The 13,253-nt window shown below is 39.7% G+C and overlaps 1 long non-coding RNA gene across 1 annotated transcript; it reads left to right on the top strand.

Moving 5' to 3' along the window:
* The first annotated feature begins 10,519 nt into the window (after positions 1–10,519).
* On the top strand, positions 10,520–11,559 carry LOC122027889. The gene is made up of 3 exons (XR_006124560.1): positions 10,520–10,991; positions 11,071–11,163; positions 11,415–11,559. It is a non-coding gene; the product is annotated as an uncharacterized LOC122027889 (long non-coding RNA).
* Positions 11,560–13,253: the final 1,694 nt, after the last annotated feature.

The raw sequence follows: 13,253 nt of genomic DNA, 5'->3' as shown, positions 1-13,253 counted from the left end.
ATGTGCCCAATCAGGTGGAGGTATGGTCTCCTCTGTTCTGGCATTTCGTTTTCTAGCCATACCTAATTTCCTAAATGATAACAAGATTAGTCTAAGTTATCATTTATGCATGAATATCTTAACACATCATGTCTAGGTTTCATGCCATGTTTGGGTTATCGTTGAGGTATTCTTTCTTAGGTTGTCATATCATCTTTAGATTACCTTACCATTCATATGCGACAAGATCTAGCCGATGGTATTATCATTCTTACTTGACTCATGCATAAATTGATACCATTTCTACTCTTTTTATTCATCAAAAGCTTTTATTACATTTTTTTGTTCATAACTTCTTCTCTTAAAAGGCCAGGTAGGTTGTGACTACTCCTGCCATAAAGGACATGAGAGCAGTAGTCATCATCAACCCAACCTGTATCGACTTGCCCAGATCATTCTGGGGTGGATCAGGCATTATCGGAGGTTGAATCTCCGATGCCTCTTCCGGGTCGATTATTGTCTCTTCATCCATTCCCTCGTCTTCTTCGACATGTTCGTCCGGTTCCATCGGGTCTTCGCTTAGTTCCCCCTCGAGGTTGTTCAGTCCCCACTCGAAGTCTATTATATCGTTGGGGTTGAAACCCATTTCCATGTATTCAGCAAGGTTAAATTCATCCTCGCCCATCTCAGGAAACTCGTTCTCTCCTTCATAATATTCCATAATTTCTGAATCTTCATCTTCATTATCGTCCGAATTCCCTTCCTCGATTTCCTCGAGATCTTCCTCTCCGAACTCGCCGTGTTCCGGAGATTCCGAGTCGCTCACATAGTTGTCGAAGTATTCCAGCATATCGGGTTCATCCGCGAACTCGAGGTATTCGCCAAAATATTCTACATCCTCAGGATCGTATTCGAACGGGATATAGTCTATTTCTACAAGATTTTAAAGATTCATTATTCCTCTTATGTTATAGCCTAAGGTTCTTGTATCTAGGCTACCATTCATGCTTCCTAGAATATCACCTACTTATCATCATGCACCATTTTCTAGGGTATAACTTAAGGTATCCTTCCTAGGCTACCATTCATGCATCCTAGAGTATCATACTATTTTTAACACATACTTGTCATCATGCACCCTTCTCTAGGGTATAGCTTAAGGTATCCTTCCTAGGCTATTATTCATGTATCCTAGAGTATCATACTAATTTTTGCATATAAATAAATTAAGCAACTGTACTTACTTGGAGCGACAGGAAGGAGCTTGATGTGTGTGTAGTGAGCTGGCAAAACTTCGCTCTGATACCACCTGTAACGCCCACCCTTCTTACCCAAGGCGGCGCTACGATCTTATACTACTTACGTACATGCTTTAGTTATACTATAACAGCGGAAAATTTTAAATCATTCCTTTTATTTAAATAAGCATGATATCACATATTCTGATTAGTTCGAATGTGCATATATTGATCATATAACTAAAAATATTAATTTGTCCGAATCGTTCTTGCCGAGCCACCACCACACACATCACTATCTGCTCCTCCTGCTGCTCCGTCGTTCCGAATATCCGTCCCCCATATCTGCGGTACAAGGAAAGTAAGCTATGAGCACTCATGGCTCAGTAAGTTCCTTTCCTACTCACTAAAACCGAATTCATATCATTGCATATCAATATCATGCGAGGTATCATAAGCATACGACATACAAGGGTATCATATTCATTTTCATATCATAATATCACATGACATTATATCTAATCATCAGATAATTCAAGCACATATGTAGGCAATGCATCATGAATTTGAAAACTTATACTTATAAGTACTTGAAATTAATATCATCATTATAGGGGATCCCGGTTTGTACCACATACATAATGCGCGCATAGGTAGGTCCAAGGTAGCAAGTCTTGAACCCTACCATGCATACATACTAGGCCCGAGTCTTACTCCATCGACCTAGGGCACTCAGAGGCCCATTACTGACGAGGCCCGAGTCTTACTCCATCGACCCCGGGGCGTTTACGGAGCCCACCCTTGGTACAAACCATACAAAAATAACATATCATGCATAACTATCATATCATGTCCCTAACAATCTTTCATGCATTTCCTTTTTCATTTCTTTTCATTATGTATAGCATTTCCTATGCCATAACATATCATTACGTAACATAATTTCATTTCTTCTCATTATGTATAGCATTTCCTATGCTATAACATATCATGGCATATTACATAACATAATTTCATTTCTTCTCATTATGTATAGCATTTCCTATGCTATAACATATCATGGCATATTACGTAACATAATTTCATTTCTTCTCATTATGTATAGCATTTCCTATGCTATGACATATCATGGCATGTTACGTAACATAATTTCATTTCTTCTCATTATGTATAGCATTTCCTATGCTATAACATATCATGGCATATTACGTAACATAATTTCATTTCTTCTCATTATGTATAGCATTTCACACAAAATTGGATCATAAACAAGCTAGGACTCTTGTGATCTTATATGTCTTATATCATGTAACTAATTTTCTACATTCCAATTAAACATGAGAGCATTAATCAACTTTCATATCATAATATCACAGAGGTCTTGAGCATATTAATATTTTTGTTTAAGCTAATCTAAGCTATCCCTTTTATCATAGCCGAAAAATCCTAAAAAGAGTTCATGAGTTTCTAGCAATGTGAACACCCTTTAAGAAACTTTATATCCTATCATAGGAGCATGTTTATTTAAATTTTTGAAGGTCTTTCTAACCTTTAATCTTTCTGGTCCGAAGCATACAAGTGAGTTTTCTTTTGGTTCCAATTAATTTCCAAGCAAGAAAACTATAGAAAGGTCCTTAGCATTTCATAGAAGGAACCTTGCACTAGTTTGGTTAGACGATAATCTTCCTAACCTCTTTAAAATATTTTTGGTTGAATCCTAGGGTTAGATACTCCTCTGATCATACATCATATCAGTATAAAATCATGGAAAAGAATCCTTCTACATAGCATAGAAAATCTTATCATGAAATGAGGTCTTGTTTAAATCATCCTAGATTTGAAAACCTTTTCTTTAGCCGAATTTTCTTAAATTCTTTCCTAGGTTTTCTAATCCTTATAAATCCGAAAATCACATAAAAGCCTTGTACCACAGGTGAGGGGAAGCTTACCTTCTTTGCTTAAGTTTCCTAGGTTCGAGAACTTGCTTGTGGACCTTTCTTCTTCTTGCTTGCTTTGCTCGGCACCAATGGAGGAAGCTAGGTCTTTTGGTGGAGAGGGGGAGGAAGAAGAGACTTCTTCCTCTTGTGTTGCTCGGCAACAACAAGAAAGAAAAGAGGGAGAGAGTGAGGAGGAAGAAGAGGTTTCTTCCTCTTGTGTTGCTCGGCAACAAGAAGAAAAGAGGGAGAGAGTGAGTTCTCGGCACCAATGGAGGAGAGGAGGAGAATGAGTTGAGGATGAAGTTGAAGTCACCCCTCCATGCCTATTTATACTAAAATGAGGGGAGGAAAACTTGACTTGATTCATCCTCCTTATTTATTTCTCCTCTTTAATGATAAGAATATTCTAGAGAAATGCTTCTTGAGTTCTCTCTTTTCTTTCCTTTAATTTCTCTCTTTTCTTTCCTTTAATTAAAATTCCTATCTCTCCTCTTACAATATCCTCTCCTATCACACTTGGTTAACACATGCATGCATCCACAAGAGAACCAAGGATCAAAACTTGGTTATGTATATTTTTACTTCTTTTTTACTTCCTTTTCCTTTTAATTAAAAAGAATCCTTTCTTATTCTTAACTACTTAGTCCTTTCTCTCCTTATCAATAATTCTCCTATCCCCTTTGATATCCTATAAATGTTCCTTACAAGAGATCCAAAGTTCAATCTCTCTTCTAACATTTTATTTTCTTTTGTACATAATAATTCATATATTACCATATTATGCATTATGCATAAATATTTCACACATGTATATATTATCTCATATTTCTTCCTTTTATCTACATTAATTCCATACATTATAAATCATGCATAGATGATTTATATTCTCAACTTTATTTTCTTTCATAAAGTTTTAATCATCTAAATCCTTCCCATCTTAATATTTAACTTAGAATATCTACACCTTCTTTTCACTACATTCGTACTCTCATTACCCTTACTTTCTTATCTAGGCTTTCTAGGGGTGTTACAGTGTACCTTCCATTTGATACATTGACTTGTGGTACACCTTGTATTTGTGTATGGATCTTGCTATGCTATTCATGAGATTGCCATGCTTAGTGTCATGCATCATGTTTGCATGCTGTGCGATTATTGGCTCCGCTATGGTTGAGCCCGTCGCCAGTTACATGTACTGCACACACCACCACCACCCATGGGTTAGTGGTATATCAGACAGGTGTGTGGCGGTTCTGCTGTTTGGCTCCGTTGGTCTGAGGACTCAGCGTGGTAGCCGGCAGTCAGTTCCGCTCTGTTTGGCTCCGCTGGCATTTAGTGTAGCAGCGTAGTAGCCGGCAGATGGTGGACTTTGTTTGGCTCCGTTGGTCAGATGACTCAGCGTGGTAGCCGGCAGAGATATCCTCCCCGTCATTGTGTACCGGGAGATGAGAGCATTGAGCTCCCCCATTTATGATTTGGGGCCAGAGGACAGGAGTACTCCGACAGCATTCCGTCCACTCAGTCACTGTCAGGAGCAGTGATGTCCGAGTGCACGGTCACCATATGCATTTATTGCATTTTATTGTTTGTGATTGTTGCACTTATATGCTGCATTTGTATGGATGCATTTGATTGACATGCATACAGGATTATGACTTCTTCGGTCTGACGACCTGTTACCTTTGTACCTTGATTCCGGTTAGTACAGTTATCTCCTGATTTCGTTTCAGTTGCATTTATTCATTCTCGTATTCAGGAGACGGTACGCATGATTAGTGTTGTCTGTTATTTGTTTTATTATGCATATCAGTTGTACCTGCTGAGTGTTGGACTCACCCCGCCTCCATTGTTGATATTTTCAGGTTGAGGCTGTCCGGAGCAGTTCCAGTCGCTGACCCCCATCTGCATGTAGAGCTAGTTCTCTACTAGTTCGCTATTCGTTTTATTTTGGCCTTTTTCTATATCAGACTTTGTTTTAGTATTGTCTTTGGATTTTTCCTATGGATATTGTGTGGAGTGATATCTTTTGATGGATTTTTGATATGATATTGGATTTCATTCTACTACGTGCCTGTCTGGACGGCAGAAGAGGTGAGTTCGTTGGATTTGAGCTTTACGAGTGTAGTGGAGTAGGGTGGATTTCGAGTCAGAGTCCTATTGTTATTGATTATTATTATTAACTGCGTGGTTGTGACAGCCAGAGGCTGAATATCTTTATAAACTGCGTGGTATTTGTTTTTATTTATTGTTACCATTCCAGCCGCCTATGGCTGATGTATATGTGATATGTAGAGAGTTTCATATTGTCCGCCGTACAGGGGAGATGCTGCCGAAATTTCTTGGTATCAGAGCTAGGCTCACGATACTTGCTATTGATTTTGGATTTTCGAGGTTTATCTGATACATTTATTTGGATACTTTGAATAATCTGATATCAGTTTATTGGGTATCAGCGCGCCAAAGTTTGGCGATATTTATTCGATTTCCGTGTGTTGGATTTTCGGGATTTAGCTGATACCAATTCATTGGTATCAGAGCAGGGTGTGATACCTGCGTTTGGTATTTTGGACATTTTTATACTAGCACTAGTTGCGAGACAGATTAGTCTGGGCAGTTATTTTCGGTTGCACGGATTTGTCCGTTTCGATTATGTTATGGATTTCCGTTTTGGATTTATATGGATTTCCGGTGTTTGATTTTCTCGTACGGAATTTTGAGGTCATTTTGGGGGCTAGACAGCGATGGAACATCTCCAGACGGCATATAGGTATGATGTTTAATTTTATAGTTTATGACAGGTATTAGCATTCTTTATTTAGTACCTGTCTGGTTGCTGTAGCACATATTTTTTGTGATGAGTTAGCCATTGAGCATGGTTGACCTTAATAGAGATCAAGGATTATAGTCTCTGGTGATTTTTCACATCATACCATCAGTAGTGTTAGCTTCTGTTACTACTCGTAGGAGATGGAGGCACATACCAGCCTCTGCTATTGTTGACTGGGTAGTGGATGATACCTACATATTCCTGTTGACTTAGCCAGGAGAGTTTTATACTCATATCTTTTGGATATTAGGGTACCAGGTACGATGAAAATTGGTCATTGGGGGTTACCATGTTTGATCATTGTTGAGAATGGTTTGAGGTTGAGGGATATTGTGATATAAGATATTATGATATGTTGATTTCTAATGATTTATGAGAGTAAATGTTATGTGGTTGTCTAATGACCAATTACTAGATATTTGTTTTGATGATCTATTAGTGGATAACTATTTTGATGATTTATATTTGGGATGTCGTTGATGGTGACATAATGAGTGTCATGTATGATATTTACAGTTTTGATGATTATAGTTAGTGCTCAGATTATAGATTGGGTGCTAGAGAGTTTACGGTTGAGTGTGCCCATGAAATTTTAATGAATCTGGTTAGTTGTGGTTAGTTAACGGGATGATAAAAATTGATATATGTTTCCTCTGATATTGGACTGTGTGGATAAATAATGATCGATGTTTTGAATGCTAATAAGTTCTCATGGGGAGTAGAGATTGATTCATCTGATATAGTGTGGGCTGATGTTTTTGAGGATGAAGATGAGAGTGTCTTGATGTTCTTAAATTCTGACTTCTTCTTTTGGGTCGTATACATTTATACATATGATATTATGTGGTTGGATATACCTTAGTTGCTAGTGGAGGATTAAGGTATTCTTGATTAGTTAATAGATGAATGATTTAGTTTTGTTGGTTGATCAGTAGAGGATTGTCATACTCTATTTTTAGATGTTCGAACCTTTAGGATATTTGTGCTTAGTTATGTATCTAAAGCACATTTGAGTACATGTTTTGTACTGACGTGGAAAGGACTGATTTAGTCAGAAATCATTTTTTTTCAACTTGGATAGATTATAAAGGATCGATGTATCCTATTTCATGAAGACTTTGACCATGGATTGTATATACCTGGTGGGATAACTTAGAGGGTGCATTGGGATATGTGACCCCGCTGGTGTAAGGAAGTGTAGAGTTAATTGCTTAACACTTATGGGATACAATCGTTACTAGTGTTTACTGGGAGAGTACATTTGGATTTATGAGGATAAAATTTTTCCCATTGGATATAGTCTTGGTAGTGTATGACATTGACTGGCAATGTTATACCACGGTGTGTATATCTTTCTTGTCCGATACCAGTTCTTTTGAACCTAGAGCAGAGTTGTTACTGGATGATTAGACTGCTTTATTTTGGGTTGCTTTTGATTGATGTATTCATGCTTGATACATATGCATGAATTTTGTTTAGATATACCGGTAACCCATGAGTGTTGGTAGCATAAGGTTGGTCTCTTTGATTGAGCTGGTATGCTGATTTTGCATATATATCATGATTGTTTTGGGTTGTAGGAGTCCTATGGTAGACTGTCCATTTGCCAGTAGTATATATATCCATGTTCTGATATGGTTTGAAGGTTCCTGGTGGATCATAGATATGTAGTTCGGTGTATGTATCTGAAGGTATTATTGAGGATAGCTTGTTGATTAAATCTGAGATGTAGTATAAGTACATCGGTGGTGTTTTGATGGAAGCATTTTGTCGATTTAATCTAAGTTGTGATATGTACATATGTGGTTGGTGTGGTATCTGAGGTAACCTTTTTGATTATGTTTGATTTATGAGTGCACCTGAGTTTAGTATGCTTTATTGGAAGCATATATCGGTTATACGATATGTTATGTGAGTGCTGTTTGAGGTGTATTGTTGATTTTACCTATGTTGATTTTGCACACGTGTTCGGTATGTATTGTTGGATGTATCATACTGAATATACCTGAGTTGTGAGTATGTTTGGTGTATAATAATTGGAGTATTTTGTTGATCATACATATGTTGTGTGAGCATGTGTGCTAGGTGTATACATTGGTAGCAGTATGATGATTTTACTTATACTGAATGCAGAATGTGGAGTGACTGCATTATGTCGTTTGTTGGATTAACCCATCAACTAATTTTCCTATCAGTGGATGACCCACTAGGATGCTGATAGAGTTGATGATGGATTTGATTAGTTACTAGGTAGTTATAGCCTAGGCTAACCACAGTGATTTGTGGTAGAGAGATATTGTACAATCTCTAGCTGGATAGTTAGGTGCCTTGGGGTACTTATGTATTATTTTGTGGTGAAGCGTTGCTCCCACATATTACGGATTACTGGTAGCGGAGCATTGCTCATATATTTATTGCAGATACATATTTCAGATTATTTGTGGTGGAGCGTTGCTCCCACATATGTGGTGTTTCCTGTAATGGAGCGTTGCTCTCACACTGGAGGATTTATTCTGTGGTGATTTATGTTGTTGATGATAAGATATTTCGATTTATTATCGGAGATCTTATGGATAGGAATGTCTGTTATACGGACATTTTGTGTCTTGAGTTTTGCCATATAGGCTTACAGTGCCTTAGAGGTTTTTAGAGACTTGGTGATTTTGGTATTTCCAGGATGTTTGGATAGGTTTCTATTATTTTTGTGGACGATGTTGTGATCTATTACGGATCCGAGGTGAGTCACGTACACTACCTTTGCATAGAGCTAGAGATGTTTCGATGAGAACGTCTATATGTGATTATCAGTAGTGCTGATTTAGTTGTCTCCTACGAGATGTTTGAGACACACGATCACCAGTAGTAGTATACCGTGGTTCCACAGGAGATAGAGGTTGTTACCGTTGGGATTAGACAAAATCTGTACAGGAAGCTCGCAACTTCCTCTGTTTGGTTCGATATTTCCGGAGATACGTTGAGGGTTTCTCACAGATTGCTATGTTACTTACACGCTTGACCATGAAGGGCGTGAAGTTTACTTGGATTGAGGATTGCAAGACCAGTTTCTAGGAGCTGAAGCGGAGATTAGTGTCGGCTCTGGTTTTGGTTTTACCCTTCGAAGAGGACAGATTTGTCCTCTACACCGACACGTTTTTACAGGATATGAGTGTTGTTCTGATGCAGCACGGTAGAGTATTCTCATATGTTTCTCGATAGTTGAAGGAGCATGAGAAGAAATAACCAGTTCATGATCTGGTGTTGGCCGCTATTATTTTTGCTATGAAGATTTAGCGGCATTACCTGTATGATATTACATTGAGGTTCTCACTGACCATCCGAATCTCAAATATATGTTTACTCGGAAGGAACTTAATCTTCGATAGAGGAGATGGTTGGAGTTCCTGAAAGATTATGATTTGTACCATTAGCTATCACTGGGGAAAAGCTAATGTGGTTGCCGATTCACTTAGCCAGAAGTCCATAGGGACTTTAGCTTGCCACCGAGTTGTGGTCACAGATTTGATTCAGGATTTCTCTGAGTTAGACATTGAGGAGCAGGGACAGACAGAGCAGGGTAATCTTGTTACCATAGTTGCTCAGTCGTCGATCAGGATGAGAATCCGAGAGACCCAGTTGTTGAGACCTCATAGAGCTCAACATGAGGCAAAGTGGTCCATATTATCAGACAGAGGATGTCAGAGGCATAAGACTGCCAGAAGTGTTATGCTGACCGGAGTCGGAGACCCTTAGAGTTCTCCATTTGCGACCATATATTTCTGCGAGTTTCGCCCACGAAAGGGGTGAAGAGATTTGGCATCAGAGGTAAGCTAGCTCCGCGTTACATTGGTCCTTTCGAGATCTTGGAGAGGATCGGAGCGGTAGTTTACCATCTGACACTACCACCGTTCCGGACAGGTGTTCAAGACATATTTTGTGTATCTATGCTGAGAAGATACATAGTAGACCCAGCTCACGTGTTGGCTGATATTCCAGTTCCAGTTCAGCCTGACATTACTTATGAGGAGGTTCCGGTACGGATTTTGGATCGGAAAGAGTGTAAGTTGTGGAACAAGACTATCCGGCTGGTTAAAGTCGGATGACAGCATCATTCAGACGAGGAGGCTACTTGGGAGCTTGAGGATACGATACGAGCTCGATATCCCCATCTTTTCACTTGAGGTATGTGAATTATTTACCGTTCAGCATTTATACTTTATATCTGTTGTTAGTACTTGCTGATGGTAGATAACGAAATTTGGGGACCAAATTTTTATTAGTGGGGGAGAATGTAAAATACCGAAAATGATAAGGGAATTTTTCGGAATTTTTAGAAATTTTTTTGGAAATTTTTCGGAGCTCGTATGGACAAGTTAATGGGGACAAAAACAGGGTCCGGGAAAGGCCTGTTTAGGCTACCCTATTTAAGAGAGGAAATGTATATATATTTCCTTTTCTTTTTATTTATTTATTTATTTTTATTTCTTTTTCCTTTATTAGTGTCGCCGTTTCCTTCCCCTTGCCAAACCCGAGCGCGCCTCGCATCCTCTCCGCGCACCCGACGCCGCCGACGCCTTCTCCTCCTTGCCCTAACCGCCGGCCCCGGCGGTTCTCTCCTCTGCCGACGCCGGCGACCCTCCTCTCTGCCTTGGTCTCTGCCGCCGGCGACGAGAGCCACCGCCGACCCCCTGTTGCCCTAGCCGTGGGGATACCGAGCACAGGGCCGACCGAGCCCCCCATCCCGATCCTTTCCTCTTTGCTCCAAGTCTTGCCCTAGTGCTTTACTGCCGTCGCTGCTCCTCTGCACAGTGTCGGCCAGTGAACCCTAGCTCCGGTTGCCACCACCTCTGTGCCAACGGCCAACGCCACTGCTTCTCCTATGGGGCTTCTTCCAGATTCAACGAGGGACGAACCTTTGAGACACCCTCTCCTCTTCGGTATCAAGAGGAAGAGTTTTGTGTTCACCAAAACAGTACTTGGATCTCGTTCATTCTGGAGAAATTTCAGATGAGGGTAAGTTGTTTGAATTATGGGTGTGATCCTTGAGGAATTGGGTCTGATATTGATTTTTGTCGTGTTAATTGTGATTTAGGTTTATCTGTTTGGGAGATTGGCAATTTATCCTTGCTCCGACTGTTGATTTATAGAAGCAACGTTTCCAATCAGATTTGGACAAGTTGTAGAGGTAATTTTGTATATGTACTATATTTCATTTTTGTTGTGGACTGGTTAGGGTGCCCTAATTCTACATAATCGTGATATGTGGTTTGAGTGAATTTGGGTTTTAACCATTTTGTTGATGATTGATAGATAGGTTAATAACTAATGTTAACCTAGGTATACGTGTTGAATTAAGGAATGGATAAGATTATTAAATAGGTTTGGAGATTTTTATTTAGCTATATAGCTAAATACCTTATCTGTTTAATAACGCAGGACTCTGATTCGAGACCGTATCTCGACGGGTATCTTGATTTCCGGATTGGACCATTTTATCGGAGGCGGGTACTTTGACTTATGTCTTTTGATATGCATAATAAAGTGTTTAACATATAGCAAGAATTGTGGTTTCCATTTTATTCGGTTGGTCACTACATGATCTATTACATGTTATTTGTTTATTTATTATACCCTGCATGTTGTTATTTATCTGACCATACATGCTTCTAGTAGTGACCCAACCATGTGATACATCATGTTCTGGACCTAGGGTTTTATATGATACCCTATCTGTTTGTGTACCTTCCATTTGATACATTGACTTGTGGTACACCTTGTATTTGTGTATGGATCTTGCTATGCTATTCATGAGATTGCCATGCTTAGTGTCATGCATCATGTTTGCATGCTGTGCGATTATTGGCTCCGCTATGGTTGAGCCCATCGCCAGTTACATGTACTGTACACACCACCACCACCCATGGGTTAGTGGTATATCAGACAGGTGTGTGGCGGTTCTGCTGTTTGGCTCCGTTGGTCTGAGGACTCAGTGTGGTAGCCGGCAGTCAGTTCCGCTCTGTTTGGCTCCGCTGGCATTTAGTGTAGCAGCGTAGTAGCCGGCAGATGGTGGACGTTGTTTGGCTCCGTTGGTCAGATGACTCAGCGTGGTAGCCGGCAGAGATATCCTCCCCGTCATTGTGTACCGGGAGATGAGAGCATTGAGCTCCCCCATTTATGATTTGGGGCCAAAGGACAGGAGTACTCCGACAGCATTCCGTCCACTCAGTCACTGTCAGGAGCAGTGATGTCCGAGTGCACGGTCACCATATGCATTTATTGCATTTTATTGTTTGTGATTGTTGCACTTATATGCTGCATTTGTATGGATGCATTTGATTGACATGCATACAGGATTATGACTTCTTCGGTCTGACGACCTGTTACCTTTGTACCTTGATTCCGGTTAGTACAGTTATCTCCTGATTTCGTTTCAGTTGCATTTATTCATTCTCGTATTCAGGAGACGGTACGCATGATTAGTGTTGTCTGTTATTTGTTTTATTATGCATATCAGTTGTACCTGCTGAGTGTTGGACTCACCCCGCCTCCATTGTTGATATTTTCAGGTTGAGGCTGTCCGGAGCAGTTCCAGTCGCTGACCCCCATCTGCATGTAGAGCTAGTTCTCTACTAGTTCGCTATTCGTTTTATTTTGGCCTTTTTCTATATCAGACTTTGTTTTAGTATTGTCTTTGGATTTTTCCTATGGATATTGTATGGAGTGATATCTTTTGATGGATTTTTGATATGATATTGGATTTCATTCTACTACGTGCCTGTCTGGACGGCAGAAGAGGTGAGTTCGTTGGATTTGAGCTTTACGAGTGTAGTGGAGTAGGGTGGATTTCGAGTCAGAGTCCTATTGTTATTGATTATTATTATTAACTGCGTGGTTGTGACAGCCAGAGGCTGAATATCTTTATAAACTGCGTGGTGTTTGTTTTTATTTATTGTTACCATTCCAGCCGCCTGTGGCTGATGTATATGTGATATGTAGAGCGTTTCATATTGTCCGCCGTACAGGGGAGATGCTGCCGAAATTTCTTCGGACAGAGACTCCTCTGGGGCGTGACATTGCATGTTATTTAGAACTTGTTTGCTCTACATGAAAGGTTTCGGCCATGAAGAATTTGAAACCTAGGAGGGCTTAAAAATTTAGGTTAACATGCTTATGACCTTTATTATGCTAGTATGTGAAGATATCATGATATTTTTATATTTGTATGTTGTCTAGATATCATGCCTCTATTCATGACTTTCGGTCATATGAGTTTAG

Source organism: Zingiber officinale, chromosome 10A (genome assembly GCF_018446385.1).
Source record: "Zingiber officinale cultivar Zhangliang chromosome 10A, Zo_v1.1, whole genome shotgun sequence".
In the NCBI taxonomy this organism is placed as follows: Eukaryota; Viridiplantae; Streptophyta; class Magnoliopsida; order Zingiberales; family Zingiberaceae; genus Zingiber; species Zingiber officinale.
Note: the sequence above shows the minus strand (reverse complement) of the source record. Positions and strands in the feature narration are given on the sequence as shown.